The sequence below is a fragment of the Chelonoidis abingdonii genome, chromosome 4, assembly GCF_003597395.2.
Source record: "Chelonoidis abingdonii isolate Lonesome George chromosome 4, CheloAbing_2.0, whole genome shotgun sequence".
Classification (NCBI taxonomy): Eukaryota; Metazoa; Chordata; order Testudines; family Testudinidae; genus Chelonoidis; species Chelonoidis abingdonii.
Window position 1 is genome coordinate 150988958 of NC_133772.1, and position 17707 is coordinate 151006664.

Below are 17707 nucleotides of genomic sequence, written 5' to 3' on the forward strand. Positions count from 1 at the left end.
GTGGTAAAAAGCGGCATTAATGTTCAGTTAAGTTTGCTTGGTGGTATGTTGTCCCTTTGCACAACACTGAGGTGAGCAAAACTCAAACTTTTGAAAACCAGGAAATGGAGAGCTACGGTTGCCCATGCAACCTTAATTCTGTCCTTGTTCAGCAATGCCCCAATACACCCTGTGACCACACCTATCTTTACTCTGCCTGCCCCATTCACTCTTACCTACCAAAGCCCATGTAATGCCATTAAAGGACAAATAGGAAAAAAAAATTAAAAATTGCCTGTGCCACTTTCCCTCTATCCTCTTTGAACAATGCCTCAATATGCACATAGCACATAGTCACGTTGGTCCTTGGTACTATAAGCTTCAAGAGGTTCCAGATTCTGGTGCACACTCACACACTTAGCCAATTCCCCAGAAAGAATACTACACGTGTACGATCTAAGACCCACTTCACAGTATGGTCAACCTTAACTCTGCATTTCCTAGAGCTTTAGTTTTGCTCAACTCAGCATTCTGCAAGACAGTGACATTCACCAAGCAACCTTAACGCTATGTTAATGGAGTTTTTTGCCATTGAATTTCCTAGTTTTTTTTTTTTGGAAGATGAACGGATATGTTGTTGGTAGGAGACATTTAGGCAGTTGTACATATCATGTCCAACAATTAACCAGTCACCTCTCCAGCCCCCATGTGCACACACTCATTGTGCCCCACCAGTCCTTCTCCAGAATACCTCCTCAGCCATATCCCTGACCCAATGAAAATGTTCCCCCCTAAAACCTGGCACCCTCCCCACTACTGTACCCTGGACTCCTCAGCACAAGCAGGGAATGCATCTCCCTAAAGCCTTAAATCCCTGGCACACGGTAGCAGGAAGAGAGCCTGAGACATAAACCCTTGTGTCAGAGGCCTGGTATGAGGCAGGATCTGCTCACAGAATCTGGCAAGAACAGGACTGATATTGCAGAAATACACATTCCTAAGAAGTGCTAGTCACAGAGTACTTACGCAAACACATCCCAATATCCCAAGTGGTACCAGAACATCCTGATATCAAAGATGGTACAAAAACATTCCCCAAGGATAACAGGAACACACTGACCCTGCCTTAAAGATAAGGCCAGGATGACAGTAAGTAATAAAAATGTTTTAATAGAATCAACAGGTACAAGGTGATGGGTGATAACTAGCTACGTTAGGGGGCAGTAACTATGTCAGAGGGGCAGTACTAGCTTGTTTGTATTGGAGTATAAAGATGTATCTCAGAGGGAGTATCTTTGTCTAGCATAGGGAGGAATGGAAAGTCCCGCTGTTCACTGAGCTGGTCCATTGTTACAGGCATACATGTATTAGTGGTCTGGTAGAGTCTGCAGGATGCCAGTACCATGCTTCGTTGACAATAAACCTGGGTGGGTGCCTTCGTTCCTTACTGAATCTTGTGGTCATTGGGTGGTTCGCTCAAGGTCTGCAGTGCCAGCTGTCTGCCCGGGGCTGGGGCAGCACACAGAGGGAACAAACACACACAGCCAAACATCTAACCACACATATCAATGTTTCTATTGCTGTTACTTCCTTCCTCTTATAACCTGACTCCCATCCAGGGCCTGGAGTGAAGGACATCTATGTGACAGTGGAAAAGTTCTGGGGTGCTGGAAGGTTGGATTCCACTGGCAGAATTCGGGGGTGCCGTGTCTCCATTACCTGAGTCCCCAACCTCTTTCACCTCTCCTATCATCCATCCCTGTTTACCCCTCCTCATAATCCTTTCCCCTTTCTACACACCCACTCCACTGCCACCTAATACACATTCCTTCCCAGGATGCATTCACTTGTCTAATTTTTTCCCTCCAAAGACTTCAGTTATATTCTCCCCAAAATAAAATTGTCACCCATGACTCACAATTGCAGCAACCTCCAGGCACTCTGTCCAAAGCTGTTTTTGTCTTCAGTGGGGGCTTGTGATTAACTTACCCTTTGATATGCTGATTGAAGGGTGAGCTCACATCAGCTATCTAGATGTCTGAGAGTCATCCAGCCATTAAAACCTTTCAGTTTAACAGTACAAGGCATCATTCTCAGAAATAGTAGAACCACTTTAGCTGATTTTTTTTTTTTAAATTCAGCCTGAGGCAGATACTTGGCCTATGAAATTTCAGCCTAAACGGTTAGTGTTTGGTAAAGTTTAAGCAATTAAAAACAGGGCTTTAGAATGGGAAATGTTAATCAACCTTAAATATAGGCAAAGTGTGTGTATAGTACTGTCATTGTTCACATGCCATGAAAAATGGTTTCAACATGCTGGCTTTGGAGAAGATTTAAATAAACATTGTTGAATGAATCCAAAGCCATGTTGCCATTGTATCTCACCAAATAGTTTGGACTGACGTACTTCCTTAAACTTCATGGGATCTAGCCTGCAAAGTGCTGACTAGACTGGACTGGACTGGACTGGACTGGACTGCACTGCACTGCCCTCTGTGGGAGCTGCAAGGGCTCAATCCCATACAGACTTAGAGGGGAGGGATAGCTCAGTGGCCTGTTAAACCCAGGCTTGTGAGTTTAATCCTTGGGGCGGGGGGCACTTAGGGATCTGGGGCAAAATCAGTACTTGGTCCTGCTAGTGAAGGCAGGGGGCTGGACTCAATGACCTTTTAGGCTCCCTTCCAGTTCTTTGAGATAGATATAGCTCCATAAATTTAAAACAGGTGTAACCACCGTCATCAGAGAACTTGCAATGCAACTATAAAATATTCACCAGCTTTAGTAAGCGTTTTATCTCAGCTGGGCCATTGGAAGGTGTGCGATGGGAAAGCAATTGAGCTTGCTACAATCTGCTTATGTCAAAGATGTGAAAGAAAAGAATTCCAGAATGCTGACTGGAGCAGCTGTGTCTCAGGCTGCAAATGGAGATTAAAGTATTACCATCCCTTTGAAAGATATTGGCCTTGGCAAGTTTACATTTGCCTAACTATGTAACCAGATTGTTCAGTGATATCACAGATCTATATATGTCAGCATCTGGCATTGGACAGATACTGACTCAGCCCTCTGGGTTTTCAACTTCCTTAAAATAACCGCAGTGCTTGGAGAGCTAATTGTGTTTGCTTTGCCATGATGAATGAGAGAGCAGGCTTTGGGAAAATCAACAGCAGGCTATCAAGGAAGTCAAAGGAAGCTGCTAAACATTCCTTAGAACCAAGATAGCCAAAGTATTCAGGAAGTTCCCCTTCACTTTCAAAATATCACCCTGATTTCTTTTACAATAAAAGATGACCAGTTTTATGATGCTGCTAGATGAAACCCCCAATTCACCCGCTGCTTTAAAGCATGTGTTTCAGGCTGGTCCTTAAAAAAAGGAGTCTATGCTGATGTTTGCTAGGAGAGAGACTGCATTTGTTTTCTAATTTCTCAGCGTCCCCTTTGTTTCATTTTCTAATTTCTCAATTTTTCCTTTAATATAGTTACCGCTTTCTATTAGGTTAGAAGGAACCTGTTTATATAAAATAGCAGATGACCCCAATCTTTGCTCATAACTAGCGCAGGTATGGGAAACTGCATTTTTTCCTAGCGATGGCCACCACTGGGGTGGGTTTGGTTTGGCTTGGCCAAACCTCATAGGCTGGAGTTTGATTTTGCAAACCCAAAACCCAAATGAGGGATGGCTAAAGTCCAAGTTCCATTTTATACAAACTCCAAAGTTCAGGGGATTTAGATAAAGAGTTTTGGCCCATCTCAGTTTTGATTCTGATTGAGGCTTTCTGCTTTTCTGGATTTCGTAGTTCCAGCTGGACCTAGATGCAGATGGTTAAGATGCTATGAGGAAGTCTACAGATACCTCAGATAGTCTACCCTGGGTATTTCCATCCTGACAGGAAGCAGGAAATACCAGAAATCTCTTGACTGAGCCTGTTCTCTGGAATTCCCAGCCCAGTTTTCCAGACCCTAAAGAAATGGATGAGTATCTGAGACTACTGATGCTTTTCTGCACCAAACCTGCCTGGGGGGTGGGGGGCAAGTGGAGCAATTTGCCCCAGGCCCTGGGCCCTGCAGGGGCCCCCACAAGAGTTTTTTTGGGGACCTGGAGTGGGGTCCTTCACTCGCTCTGGCTCCGGGGGCCCCAGAAAACTCTTGCAGGGCCCGGGCCCCCAGAGCTTCTTCTGCTCCAGGTCTTTGGCGGCAATTTGGCGGTGGGGCTCTCCCGCCATGGGTCTTCAGGGCACTTCGGTGGTGGGTCCTGGAGCGGAAGGACCCCCCCACCACTGAATTACTGCTGAAGTGGGGGCCTCCTGCCGCCAAAGACCCCAGACCCCCTGAATCCTCTCGGCGGCCCTGCTCTGTAGTTAGCCGGTTAAAAGCAAAACAAACCCCAAACTCCTTGTATTAGCTACTTAGGACCCTGCCAGGAGGCCAGGTTGCCTGTGATGCTGGGGTCTGGACTTAATGACCCAGGAGGTAGGCCTTCCAGCCCTATGTTCCTTTTGGGACAAGCCATCCCTCAAACCTGTTTCAGCTGGCTGAGCTATCCCAAGGACCATCGGGTCAATGTACTAGGAATATAGAAACCCACCAGCGAAGGCCGATGAATGGGCAGGAACAGCAAAGCTATTCGGGGAGACAGGGAGCTCATGCAAACACAACACTCCCTGCTTGGGGTGCCACTCTCTCCCCTCTGCTGGAGTCATACTGGGACCTGGAGTTACAATATATGCCCCTGTAGTAACCTTCTTAAGCACTTTGAGATTTACTGGTGAAAATCACTCGATGAGGGCTCGGTACGAATCAGTATTAAGCGGTGCTAGCAAAAAAAAGAGGGCAAGGGACCAGTTCTCACTATCAGCACCTCAAATAATTCTTCAGCTGTCCATTGGAGGGGCAGCATCTCCCAGCATCTTTCAGGGCACTGTTGAGGGGACTCCTCCTCTGCCCACCCAAAGGGGCCCCACAACTGTAGAGAATCCTCTTATCCAAAGGAGGACCCCTCCTTCCTGCTTGGCAGTATTATAGTCTGAGCGTGTGCAGAAAGACAGCCCTATTTTTTAGCCCCATGGACATTTGGGACTTACCTGCAGACACATCTCCTTCTTTCCAGAGCTGAAAACATTTACTACTTGCTTAGCACATTGGTTGTAGGATTTTGCCACCTATTGACTTATTGTTGAAATGTCACCACCAGAGAGGCTGCAGTCGGTCCGTTTTGACAGCACAAACCGTGGCCTGTTCAGTGGCCCTTTCAAACAACTCCCCCTGCACACACCTGTCCCACATAAAAAGGGTGTCAATGGACAAATTGCTCGTGAACACCCCACCCCTCTAGAATGCCACTGGCTATGCGGCAGGGTTAGTTAGTGTGTAAGTGTACAGAGCAAAGGTGGGCAAACTATGGCCCAGGGGCCACATCTGGGCCTTCAGACGTTTGAATCTGGCCCTTGAGCTCCTGCACGGTAAAATGTCTCTATAATATGCTTAATGCTGTAAATGGGGTGGGCATAATTATATTCAGTATATAGCTATTAATATTCATTAGATGGGCATTCAGATGGTCAAATAAGGGTTTTGGGGCATTGTATTAAACGTGGGTATTTACATACTAACCTAGATAAAAGAGGGTGAGGTGACTAACTCGGGGCTTATGTGACAACTGGGTGGAGGGGAACACGTACCACAATAAAGAAGCCCGTTTACTCAGTCTGCCTCTGGGTCCTCCGGCTCCTTCTTTCCATCTCTAACACCTGCTGCCTATCCTGTGCTTCCCCCAGGCTGCTGCTGAAGATAAAACTTGGGAGGTGGGGCAGAGGCAACAGAAAATTTAATTGATCAAAGGGAAGGGGATATTTCTCCGTCTTTCCGCCCTCTAGTTCACATTACCAATCCCCAGCCATTCTCCAACTTCTCTCATTAATTTGTCAGTATTGCGGCAAATTTTGCTTCTCCTTTCCCTCCTACTCTCCCCTGGTTTTCCCCCTTCTATCCTTTCCCTGAATCACCTTCTTTCCCCTACTTCCTTCTGACGTGTCTCCCTGACCTAGTCATCGCCAGGAGCCTTTCACAGAAGAGCGGTGTCCTGTTCCAGCAGCATGCGGTGCCACGGGCCCCGTACAATATGGTTCTGCTGAATGCTTCACCCAGAGGCAACAGGGCACAAAGACTGGGATGTGGGGGTGGCTGCTTCGTCCGATTGCCTTCTGCTGTCTTGTCCCAGTAGTGACGTAACAGCCATGGCTGTGGGACGGAAAGGTAGGGTGGAGGCTGTCATAAACAGATAGCTAAGGGTTAATGTTTCTTTTACCTGTAAAGGGTTAACAAAGGGAACCAAACACCTGACCAGAGGACCAATCAGGAAACCGGATTTTTCAAAGTGAGGGAGGGAACTTCTGGGGTGTGTTTTTGTCTTTGTTCTGCCTGTTTGTTTTCCTCTTGGCTAGATGGAGAGTCTTTTTTTTCTAATCTCCAAGCTTCTTTCTACCCTTCTGTTTCCCAAGTGTGATACAAAAGGAAAAGCAGACAGGTTTATATTGTATTTTGTATTTACATGTGTGGAGTGCTGATATGTTTAAATTGGATTAGCTTTTAATAAGGCTGATTATTCATATTTCTTTAACAATAGCCCTGTGTTAGTCATCTTGAATGTCAGTGATCATGTCGTGTTTTTTCCTTTCTTTTATGATAAAGTTTCTTTTTAAACTTTTGGAGTATTCCTTTTCGCTGAGTTAAGGCAAGGGATAGGAATCTCTGTGCAGCAGTACTGTCTCTTCTCAGGGAAAGATGGGAGGGGGGAGAAAAGGAGGGGGGAAGGTATCGTCGCTGTTTTGTGTTCAAGGGATTGAAGCAGGGGAAATACGTCTGTAATCCCCAGGGTGGAAAATCTGGGAGGAAGTAAAGAGCAGAGAAGGGAAGTGGGTTTTTCCTTTGTTGAGGCTCAGGGCATCTGAGTCTTGGGGGTCCCCCAGGGAAAGGTTTGGGGAGACCAGAGAGTTTATCAGGTACTCAGAATCCTGATTGGTGGCAGCGAGATAAGATCCAAGCTGGTAATTAAGCTTGGAGGTTCATGTTAAACACCCAGATTTTGGACGCTAAGGTCCAGATTTGGGACAGAGGCTTATTACAGAGGCAGACAGGCCAAGGTGTCCACAGGAGCTTTTCACAACTTTCCAAGCCCAGAGGCATAAGCCCACTCCCTGGAGAGCTTTCTGAAAGGCAAGTCTACTGAGTATGGGCAAAGGAAGAAGACCCCAGCTTCTCTGCGCTTTTCTCATTTGCCTGTGTCCTGTCTAGAACAGTTTCCTCTCTCTTTCTCCCTGCTGTTCTCATTTTTCTTTGAGCAAAGCTAGCTGCTGACTCTTGCTTCGCCTTTCAGATGCCATTTCAGCCTGTGCTTAGTGTAGGACAGGGATCGGCAACCTTTCAGAAGTGGTGCGCCGAGTCTTCATTTATTCTCTCTCATTTAAGATTTCATGTGCCAGTAATACACCTTAATGTTTTTAGAAGGTCTCTTTCTATAAGTCTATATTATATAACTAAACTATTGTTGTATGTAAAGTAAACAAGGTTTTCAAAATGTTTAAGAAGCATCATTTAAAATTAAATTAAAATGCTGATCTTATGCCTCCAGCCTGCTCAGCTCGCTTCCAGCCTGGGATTCTGTTCACCTAGGCCGGCAGTGGGCTGAGCAGGGCCTGCGGCCGGGACCCCAGACTGGGCGGTGGGGGGTTTCAGGGATCAGGGCAGAGGGTTGGGGGAGGGGGTTCAGGGCAGAAGGCTGGGGTGCGGGTGGTTCAGCTATCAGGGCAGAGGGCTAGGGTGTGTGGGGAGTGCAGGGCAGAAGGATGAGTGGGGGGGGGGTCAGGGCAGAGGGATGGGGCTTTGGGGGTGCACAGCAGAGGGCTCAGTGTGTGTTGGGGTGGGGGGGTTCAGGGCAGAGGGCTGGAGGGTGTGGGGGTGCAGGGCAGAAGGCTGTGTGTGTGGTTCAAGGGTCAGGGCAGAGGGCTGGAGGTATGGGGGCTGCACGGCAGAATGCTGAGTTGTGTGGGGTCAGAGCAGAGGGCTGGGGGCGCATGGGGGTGCAGGGCAGAAGGCTGAGTGTGTGGGGGGTGAGGGCAGAGGGCTGGGGTGCTCGGCTCGTAGGGGCGCTCCCAGTCCCCAGCCCTGAGCGGCTCATGGCAGGGGGCTGGAAGGGATATGCCCTGTTCCACCCTCTTCTCCAAGGCCTCGTCCCTACCTCTCTCTGCCTCTTCTACAGAGCTGCGTGCCCCTGCAGGGGAGAGCGGCTGGAGAGTGGCTGAGTGGGGCTGGGGGCAGGGACCATGGCAGGCAGCTGCGTGCCACTCAAAATCGGCTCACGTGCCATGTTTGGCATGTGTGCCATAGGTTGCTGACCCCTGGTGTAAGATATCAGCGTGTTTACTAAAAGCAGTGCCACTGAGAAAGGAACGCACAGCTAAAACCCAGATCCAAAAATCCCTGAAATTTCTGGGTTTCAGAAAGATTACAACTGAAATCCTGATCACAAATTTGCACCTGGCCTGTAGCCCTATGACAGGCCAGACCAAAGCCCCAATCTTCCTTGCAAGTTTTGAGCATCTTCAAAATCCCAGTCAAGATCTGAATTTATTAGGTCAGGCCCAGCTCTGGTGCCAATGTGTTTTGAAATTTTAACTGCACAAACATATGTGTGACCATTTTATTTTGCTTCAAGGAAGATCAGTATTTTCATTTGCTTTGTATGGGATTCTGGTGGCTCCCTCCTGCCCCCACCCCCAAAACCCTTCTGTGAACATTTAGTAGAATTAGCTCTGTGGAGTCTAGAGAACCTGCATGCTCTATTTTACATAGAGCTTCCTTCTGCAAGTCTCTGAAGCAGCTTTTGCTGCGAAACCATTGCAGATCTAACCTTTAAGCAGCTATGTCACAAGATGGCTGTCTTGAGAATCTAAAGACTATACAGACTTCTAACCACCTCTAGTGAACAAACTAAAACTTTATTCAAACTTAAGTTCTTTATTAAAAAAACCTCCACCACATTGCATAAAAACAAACCGTTTGGAAAATGTATTGACTGATTAACCGTCATGACCTGGAGAAGTTCAAGGGAGCTGAACGATGCATCTCACAAAGGTAATGTTGCTCTTACAGATAATCTTCATTGGTTGTCCTAAGGCAATCCCTTGCATAGGGCCTGCACAAGGCCCTGTGTGCTACTTAATTTCCACTTAAACTTTGCTGAGAGCTTGAGTAGTGAATAGCCCTTGTAGTAACTCTGTTAGGGGTAAAATTCACCTCTCTGCAATCCGCCAATGAAAGTGTGGTCCAATATCCTGCCAGAGACTTTGAATGAGATGTAGCTGAAGAAGAACCAGAAAGAACTGGAATTCTTATGACTGCTCATGCAGTTTCAGTTAAACTCAGTTGAATTACGCTCTGACTACTCTCAATAAGCAAAATCACTTCTGGCCACCTAATGGTTATTATTAATCCAGATACAACACATCTATGACATGTTCTGGCACCCTAAGCATCCTTAATATGAAGAGAGTGTTATGGTTAAATATGTAGCTGCAGTAGCTCTCAATAAACCTGGGAAATCTTGCTTCTGCATGGAATCTCTCACTTGCAGTTGAGGAGAGGGCATACCTTTACATACATACATTGCACATAATGCCTATAGGAGCCGAGTGGTTTGCTGGCATTCAGATAGTTGATGACAGGTGAAGTACAAGAACCTAGATACACAGAAAGTCTGATTGTCCAACTCTGAAATTCCCTATTTATAGGAGGCCCCTTAATGTCACAGTGCATAAACACAGCCTGATATTTAGCTGGTAGCCCAGACAGGTTTTAAATGCCTATTTTATCAAATTGGGGTTTACACACCACATGACTATTACCTCTAAACTGACTTTAGGACGTGAACTTTTTATATTCTATGTGTTTCAAATCCATCCTTTTTTTGGTCACCTTTATAATTAATACAAAGTCAATCCTTGCTAATTGCTTCTGTCTATAAAACATGGGTGATAAATGTCTGCTTTGCACACTCACAGCTTGTGACTGGATCAAGGTAGCGGTCTAAGGAACAGTCTGGGAGGGTAGTGCATTTTACACACTGCTGCAATGCACTGTGTCTTGTTAGACGAGGCCAGATGAGGATCCCATTAGAACCATAAGAGACACCTGCTGAACAAATCATTCCATCTACTACCACCTTGAATAGGCATTATGAGCAAAGGAAACATCGTTCATGTTTTTCATGCCAGCCAGTTGGAACTTGTAGCTTAGACAAATATCTCTCTGTAGCTTTAATTATATTGCACAAGATGACCTGAAATAATATAACGTCACCCTGCCATGGCAAGCGTACCTGTGCTGCATTGCTTCCAACTTTAAAAAGTGGAATCAGTATGTGGTGCTGACGAGTTGTAACATGTATTTGCAAACCTGATACCTTATTCATTTAGGAGGTAGAAAATTGCTGAGCAACATATTTTTTTAAAAGATTTTTACAAAATATCAAAATTTTACATTTTTCCTGAAAATTTACAGGTAAAAATAGATATCAATACTTTTCTTTGCTTTTGGCAATTATTCTGAAATATTTTGTTTATTGAAATGGTTTCAGTAAATGAAAAATTTGAATAATGATTTAGATAAGTTACAAACCGGCTGCCAGAACAAACAAAAGACACAAACCAACCAACAAACCAAAAAAAAAACCCAAATAACCCAACCAAGTATTGTGGTACATTTAATTAAAAAAAGGGCACAAGGGTCCATTTCAAACACTGAATATTGATCCAGCTTTGAGCAGGGGGTTGGACTAGATGACCTACTGAGGTCCCTTCCAACCCTGATATTCAAGACCTAAATATTATGTTCAGAGGGATTATTTTTATTTCTGAAAGACAATGGTCTGAAAACAGGACTAGGAGACAGGAATTGCTGATTTATAGTCCCAATTCTGACACTGTTGCTTTGAGCAAATGCTATCCTCTGCTTGTTTTTCATCTTTGAAGTGGAGATAATTAATTTGTCATCTCCACAGGATGATGGGCAGCTCACTTCATGTCTGAGAAGTGACTTGAAGGAAGAAAGCTTTGTGTTATTCCTAATTATTACTGAGAATTTCCTCCCTTCCCTGCTGTTTGTTACACCCACTAGTTCTATCCAGCCTTATATTTATATCGTAAATTCCTCGGGGCAGGGACTGTCTCTTACCACATATCTGCGTGGCATCTAGCCCCGGGTCAGGCTGTCTAGAGTTGAGGGCTCTAGGTTCTTCTGTAATATAAATATTAAACAGTGCAACCTTCCCCTAATCAAGGAACTAGCTTCCATTGCAAAGCCCTAATTCATTGGGTCTGGTAAAATTTGTTCGGCTTGAAAATTACAAGGGTTAGGCTGAAGGCAAAGGAGAATGTTTCTGTAATGTATAAAGAAAATTGCTCAAAGGCATGTTGAGTTACCTGTTGGTTCAAACCTGATTTTGAAATTCTGACTTTTATTTAATGTTTCTTCATCTTTCTGTAGCTCAAATGTAGTTTGTCACACCTCTCCAACCCCATCCCTCCGCACCTTCAACCTTTCCAAAAAGCGAAATCTCCTTGAAATTGTGTGTGCCAGTTTTTTTAATATCTATGGGAGGTTTTTGTCATTGACTCCAGTGGAATCCATAACTGGCATTGTACATTTATGTGAGCATGTCACCCTCTACTGACTGACTGCAGCTGCAAAAGAACAAATGGATACTTGTACAGATCAAGGCTGACGGAGCTCTCACTTTAGCTCAAGTGGAAGAGCCTATGGTTTTGCAGCTGTTGGACCAGGTATTTTGTCTCCTCTCAGGAGGTGTGTGGTGTATTAAGGAAGGTTGATATCTCCACAAGAAGGCTGATTGTGATCTATTTTTTAATTCCCTGTCCACTAGAAAAGATACTTTCCTTTCTGGTCATGTCCGATTGACAATGTGAATGTACTCTAGATATGCTGAATGAATCTAAATTTTGAGTCAAACTTAAAATGGTGCCTTTTAAAAATGATTCTGCAAAGCATCTTAATAGTTCTTTTTGCCCACTTATCCCCCGCTCCAAAAAAAAAAAAAAAAAAAAAAAAAAAAAGGACTTAGACATAACCACCCACCAATGAAGCTGGCAAAGACAAGCAAAAACTTNAGTGGGGGGGGGGTCAGGGCAGAGGGATGGGGCTTTGGGGGTGCACAGCAGAGGGCTCAGTGTGTGTTGGGGTGGGGGGGTTCAGGGCAGAGGGCTGGAGGGTGTGGGGGTGCAGGGCAGAAGGCTGTGTGTGTGGTTCAAGGGTCAGGGCAGAGGGCTGGAGGTATGGGGGCTGCACGGCAGAATGCTGAGTTGTGTGGGGTCAGAGCAGAGGGCTGGGGGCGCATGGGGGTGCAGGGCAGAAGGCTGAGTGTGTGGGGGGTGAGGGCAGAGGGCTGGGGTGCTCGGCTCGTAGGGGCGCTCCCAGTCCCCAGCCCTGAGCGGCTCATGGCAGGGGGCTGGAAGGGATATGCCCTGTTCCACCCTCTTCTCCAAGGCCTCGTCCCTACCTCTCTCTGCCTCTTCTACAGAGCTGCGTGCCCCTGCAGGGGAGAGCGGCTGGAGAGTGGCTGAGTGGGGCTGGGGGCAGGGACCATGGCAGGCAGCTGCGTGCCACTCAAAATCGGCTCACGTGCCATGTTTGGCATGTGTGCCATAGGTTGCTGACCCCTGGTGTAAGATATCAGCGTGTTTACTAAAAGCAGTGCCACTGAGAAAGGAACGCACAGCTAAAACCCAGATCCAAAAATCCCTGAAATTTCTGGGTTTCAGAAAGATTACAACTGAAATCCTGATCACAAATTTGCACCTGGCCTGTAGCCCTATGACAGGCCAGACCAAAGCCCCAATCTTCCTTGCAAGTTTTGAGCATCTTCAAAATCCCAGTCAAGATCTGAATTTATTAGGTCAGGCCCAGCTCTGGTGCCAATGTGTTTTGAAATTTTAACTGCACAAACATATGTGTGACCATTTTATTTTGCTTCAAGGAAGATCAGTATTTTCATTTGCTTTGTATGGGATTCTGGTGGCTCCCTCCTGCCCCCACCCCCAAAACCCTTCTGTGAACATTTAGTAGAATTAGCTCTGTGGAGTCTAGAGAACCTGCATGCTCTATTTTACATAGAGCTTCCTTCTGCAAGTCTCTGAAGCAGCTTTTGCTGCGAAACCATTGCAGATCTAACCTTTAAGCAGCTATGTCACAAGATGGCTGTCTTGAGAATCTAAAGACTATACAGACTTCTAACCACCTCTAGTGAACAAACTAAAACTTTATTCAAACTTAAGTTCTTTATTAAAAAAACCTCCACCACATTGCATAAAAACAAACCGTTTGGAAAATGTATTGACTGATTAACCGTCATGACCTGGAGAAGTTCAAGGGAGCTGAACGATGCATCTCACAAAGGTAATGTTGCTCTTACAGATAATCTTCATTGGTTGTCCTAAGGCAATCCCTTGCATAGGGCCTGCACAAGGCCCTGTGTGCTACTTAATTTCCACTTAAACTTTGCTGAGAGCTTGAGTAGTGAATAGCCCTTGTAGTAACTCTGTTAGGGGTAAAATTCACCTCTCTGCAATCCGCCAATGAAAGTGTGGTCCAATATCCTGCCAGAGACTTTGAATGAGATGTAGCTGAAGAAGAACCAGAAAGAACTGGAATTCTTATGACTGCTCATGCAGTTTCAGTTAAACTCAGTTGAATTACGCTCTGACTACTCTCAATAAGCAAAATCACTTCTGGCCACCTAATGGTTATTATTAATCCAGATACAACACATCTATGACATGTTCTGGCACCCTAAGCATCCTTAATATGAAGAGAGTGTTATGGTTAAATATGTAGCTGCAGTAGCTCTCAATAAACCTGGGAAATCTTGCTTCTGCATGGAATCTCTCACTTGCAGTTGAGGAGAGGGCATACCTTTACATACATACATTGCACATAATGCCTATAGGAGCCGAGTGGTTTGCTGGCATTCAGATAGTTGATGACAGGTGAAGTACAAGAACCTAGATACACAGAAAGTCTGATTGTCCAACTCTGAAATTCCCTATTTATAGGAGGCCCCTTAATGTCACAGTGCATAAACACAGCCTGATATTTAGCTGGTAGCCCAGACAGGTTTTAAATGCCTATTTTATCAAATTGGGGTTTACACACCACATGACTATTACCTCTAAACTGACTTTAGGACGTGAACTTTTTATATTCTATGTGTTTCAAATCCATCCTTTTTTTGGTCACCTTTATAATTAATACAAAGTCAATCCTTGCTAATTGCTTCTGTCTATAAAACATGGGTGATAAATGTCTGCTTTGCACACTCACAGCTTGTGACTGGATCAAGGTAGCGGTCTAAGGAACAGTCTGGGAGGGTAGTGCATTTTACACACTGCTGCAATGCACTGTGTCTTGTTAGACGAGGCCAGATGAGGATCCCATTAGAACCATAAGAGACACCTGCTGAACAAATCATTCCATCTACTACCACCTTGAATAGGCATTATGAGCAAAGGAAACATCGTTCATGTTTTTCATGCCAGCCAGTTGGAACTTGTAGCTTAGACAAATATCTCTCTGTAGCTTTAATTATATTGCACAAGATGACCTGAAATAATATAACGTCACCCTGCCATGGCAAGCGTACCTGTGCTGCATTGCTTCCAACTTTAAAAAGTGGAATCAGTATGTGGTGCTGACGAGTTGTAACATGTATTTGCAAACCTGATACCTTATTCATTTAGGAGGTAGAAAATTGCTGAGCAACATATTTTTTTAAAAGATTTTTACAAAATATCAAAATTTTACATTTTTCCTGAAAATTTACAGGTAAAAATAGATATCAATACTTTTCTTTGCTTTTGGCAATTATTCTGAAATATTTTGTTTATTGAAATGGTTTCAGTAAATGAAAAATTTGAATAATGATTTAGATAAGTTACAAACCGGCTGCCAGAACAAACAAAAGACACAAACCAACCAACAAACCAAAAAAAAAACCCAAATAACCCAACCAAGTATTGTGGTACATTTAATTAAAAAAAGGGCACAAGGGTCCATTTCAAACACTGAATATTGATCCAGCTTTGAGCAGGGGGTTGGACTAGATGACCTACTGAGGTCCCTTCCAACCCTGATATTCAAGACCTAAATATTATGTTCAGAGGGATTATTTTTATTTCTGAAAGACAATGGTCTGAAAACAGGACTAGGAGACAGGAATTGCTGATTTATAGTCCCAATTCTGACACTGTTGCTTTGAGCAAATGCTATCCTCTGCTTGTTTTTCATCTTTGAAGTGGAGATAATTAATTTGTCATCTCCACAGGATGATGGGCAGCTCACTTCATGTCTGAGAAGTGACTTGAAGGAAGAAAGCTTTGTGTTATTCCTAATTATTACTGAGAATTTCCTCCCTTCCCTGCTGTTTGTTACACCCACTAGTTCTATCCAGCCTTATATTTATATCGTAAATTCCTCGGGGCAGGGACTGTCTCTTACCACATATCTGCGTGGCATCTAGCCCCGGGTCAGGCTGTCTAGAGTTGAGGGCTCTAGGTTCTTCTGTAATATAAATATTAAACAGTGCAACCTTCCCCTAATCAAGGAACTAGCTTCCATTGCAAAGCCCTAATTCATTGGGTCTGGTAAAATTTGTTCGGCTTGAAAATTACAAGGGTTAGGCTGAAGGCAAAGGAGAATGTTTCTGTAATGTATAAAGAAAATTGCTCAAAGGCATGTTGAGTTACCTGTTGGTTCAAACCTGATTTTGAAATTCTGACTTTTATTTAATGTTTCTTCATCTTTCTGTAGCTCAAATGTAGTTTGTCACACCTCTCCAACCCCATCCCTCCGCACCTTCAACCTTTCCAAAAAGCGAAATCTCCTTGAAATTGTGTGTGCCAGTTTTTTTAATATCTATGGGAGGTTTTTGTCATTGACTCCAGTGGAATCCATAACTGGCATTGTACATTTATGTGAGCATGTCACCCTCTACTGACTGACTGCAGCTGCAAAAGAACAAATGGATACTTGTACAGATCAAGGCTGACGGAGCTCTCACTTTAGCTCAAGTGGAAGAGCCTATGGTTTTGCAGCTGTTGGACCAGGTATTTTGTCTCCTCTCAGGAGGTGTGTGGTGTATTAAGGAAGGTTGATATCTCCACAAGAAGGCTGATTGTGATCTATTTTTTAATTCCCTGTCCACTAGAAAAGATACTTTCCTTTCTGGTCATGTCCGATTGACAATGTGAATGTACTCTAGATATGCTGAATGAATCTAAATTTTGAGTCAAACTTAAAATGGTGCCTTTTAAAAATGATTCTGCAAAGCATCTTAATAGTTCTTTAATTAATGCTTTTTACATATCAAAAAAAAAAAAAAAAAAAAAAAAAAAAAAGGACTTAGACATGACTTCCCACCAATGAAGCTGGCAAAGACAAGCAAAAACTTCTACAGAAGATATTCTGTGAAGGTGTTGGTCACCCGGGAATGCAGTGACAACTGCAGAGACATGGGGGCTCCTACACTGTACCATCTCAATGATGGGTACTTTGCACAACCCTTGTAAACACAGGCTACCTGCTGTGAATATTTTACTCATGTGAGTAGCCTCACTGACATACCTAAGTGCTTGCAGGCAGGGGCGGCTCTAGACATTTTGCTTTCCCAAGCATGGAGGGTCTGCTGGTCCTGCAGCTTCAGCGGACCAGCAGACCCTACACAGGCACGCCTGCGGGAGGTCAACCGAAGCCACGGGACCAGTGGACCCTCTGCAGGCAAGCTGCTGAAGGCACCCTGCCTGCTGCCCTTGCGGCGACTGGCAGAGGGCCCCCCCGCGGCTTGCCGCCCCAAACACGAGCTTGGAGCATTGGTGCCTGGAGCCGCTCCTGCTTGCAGGATCAAGAACTTATGTGGGTGTTTGTAAACAGTGCATCCTCTTTTTCTACCACAGTCTCGAGTTACTAGGGCAGACTGGATACTGATTTCCAGATACTATGAGCTTGGCCAGCCACATTCCTTCCTTTAATTTAATAAACTAGAGACCTCTCTGCCCCCATGTGTTTGTATTTTAAGAGCTGTATCTTCATTTGCCTACATAAAAGAAAAACAAAACAAAGCATAAAACAGTCAAATTCCAAACCCAACCAACTGAAATACCCTTTGGAATAAAACCCCAGTAAGATTATTAAGTATTTATTTTGTGTCAGAGTTAAGGTTATCACATTGTGATGAAAGGGGCATTCATTTATGTTTAGTAAAAATGTGTTTGTTTACTGCGTGGAAAGTGTTAACATTTTATGGTGGTCTTGCTTTTTTGTAAATGTAAATGATGTGCTAGGTAAGTACACTGTTGTCACGTACCAATTGTAACTGGCATTATACTTGAAGTTAATTAATGTGAAGGTTGGTCCTTAAGGGGTGTTTTACAACCAGACAGTGAATTATAGAGCTTTTGTAATGAAGCTTTAAGAAATTGATGGGATTTAAAAAAATTGAACTAGTAACAAAATTGCTCCTATTCAGAAAGCTGCTATAACAGAAAAAACAATCATCAGAGGGGTAGCCGTGTTAGTCTGGATCTGTAAAAGCAGCAGAGAATCCTGTGGCACCTTATAGACTAACAGACATTTTGGAGCGTGAGCTTTTGTGGGTGAATACCCACTT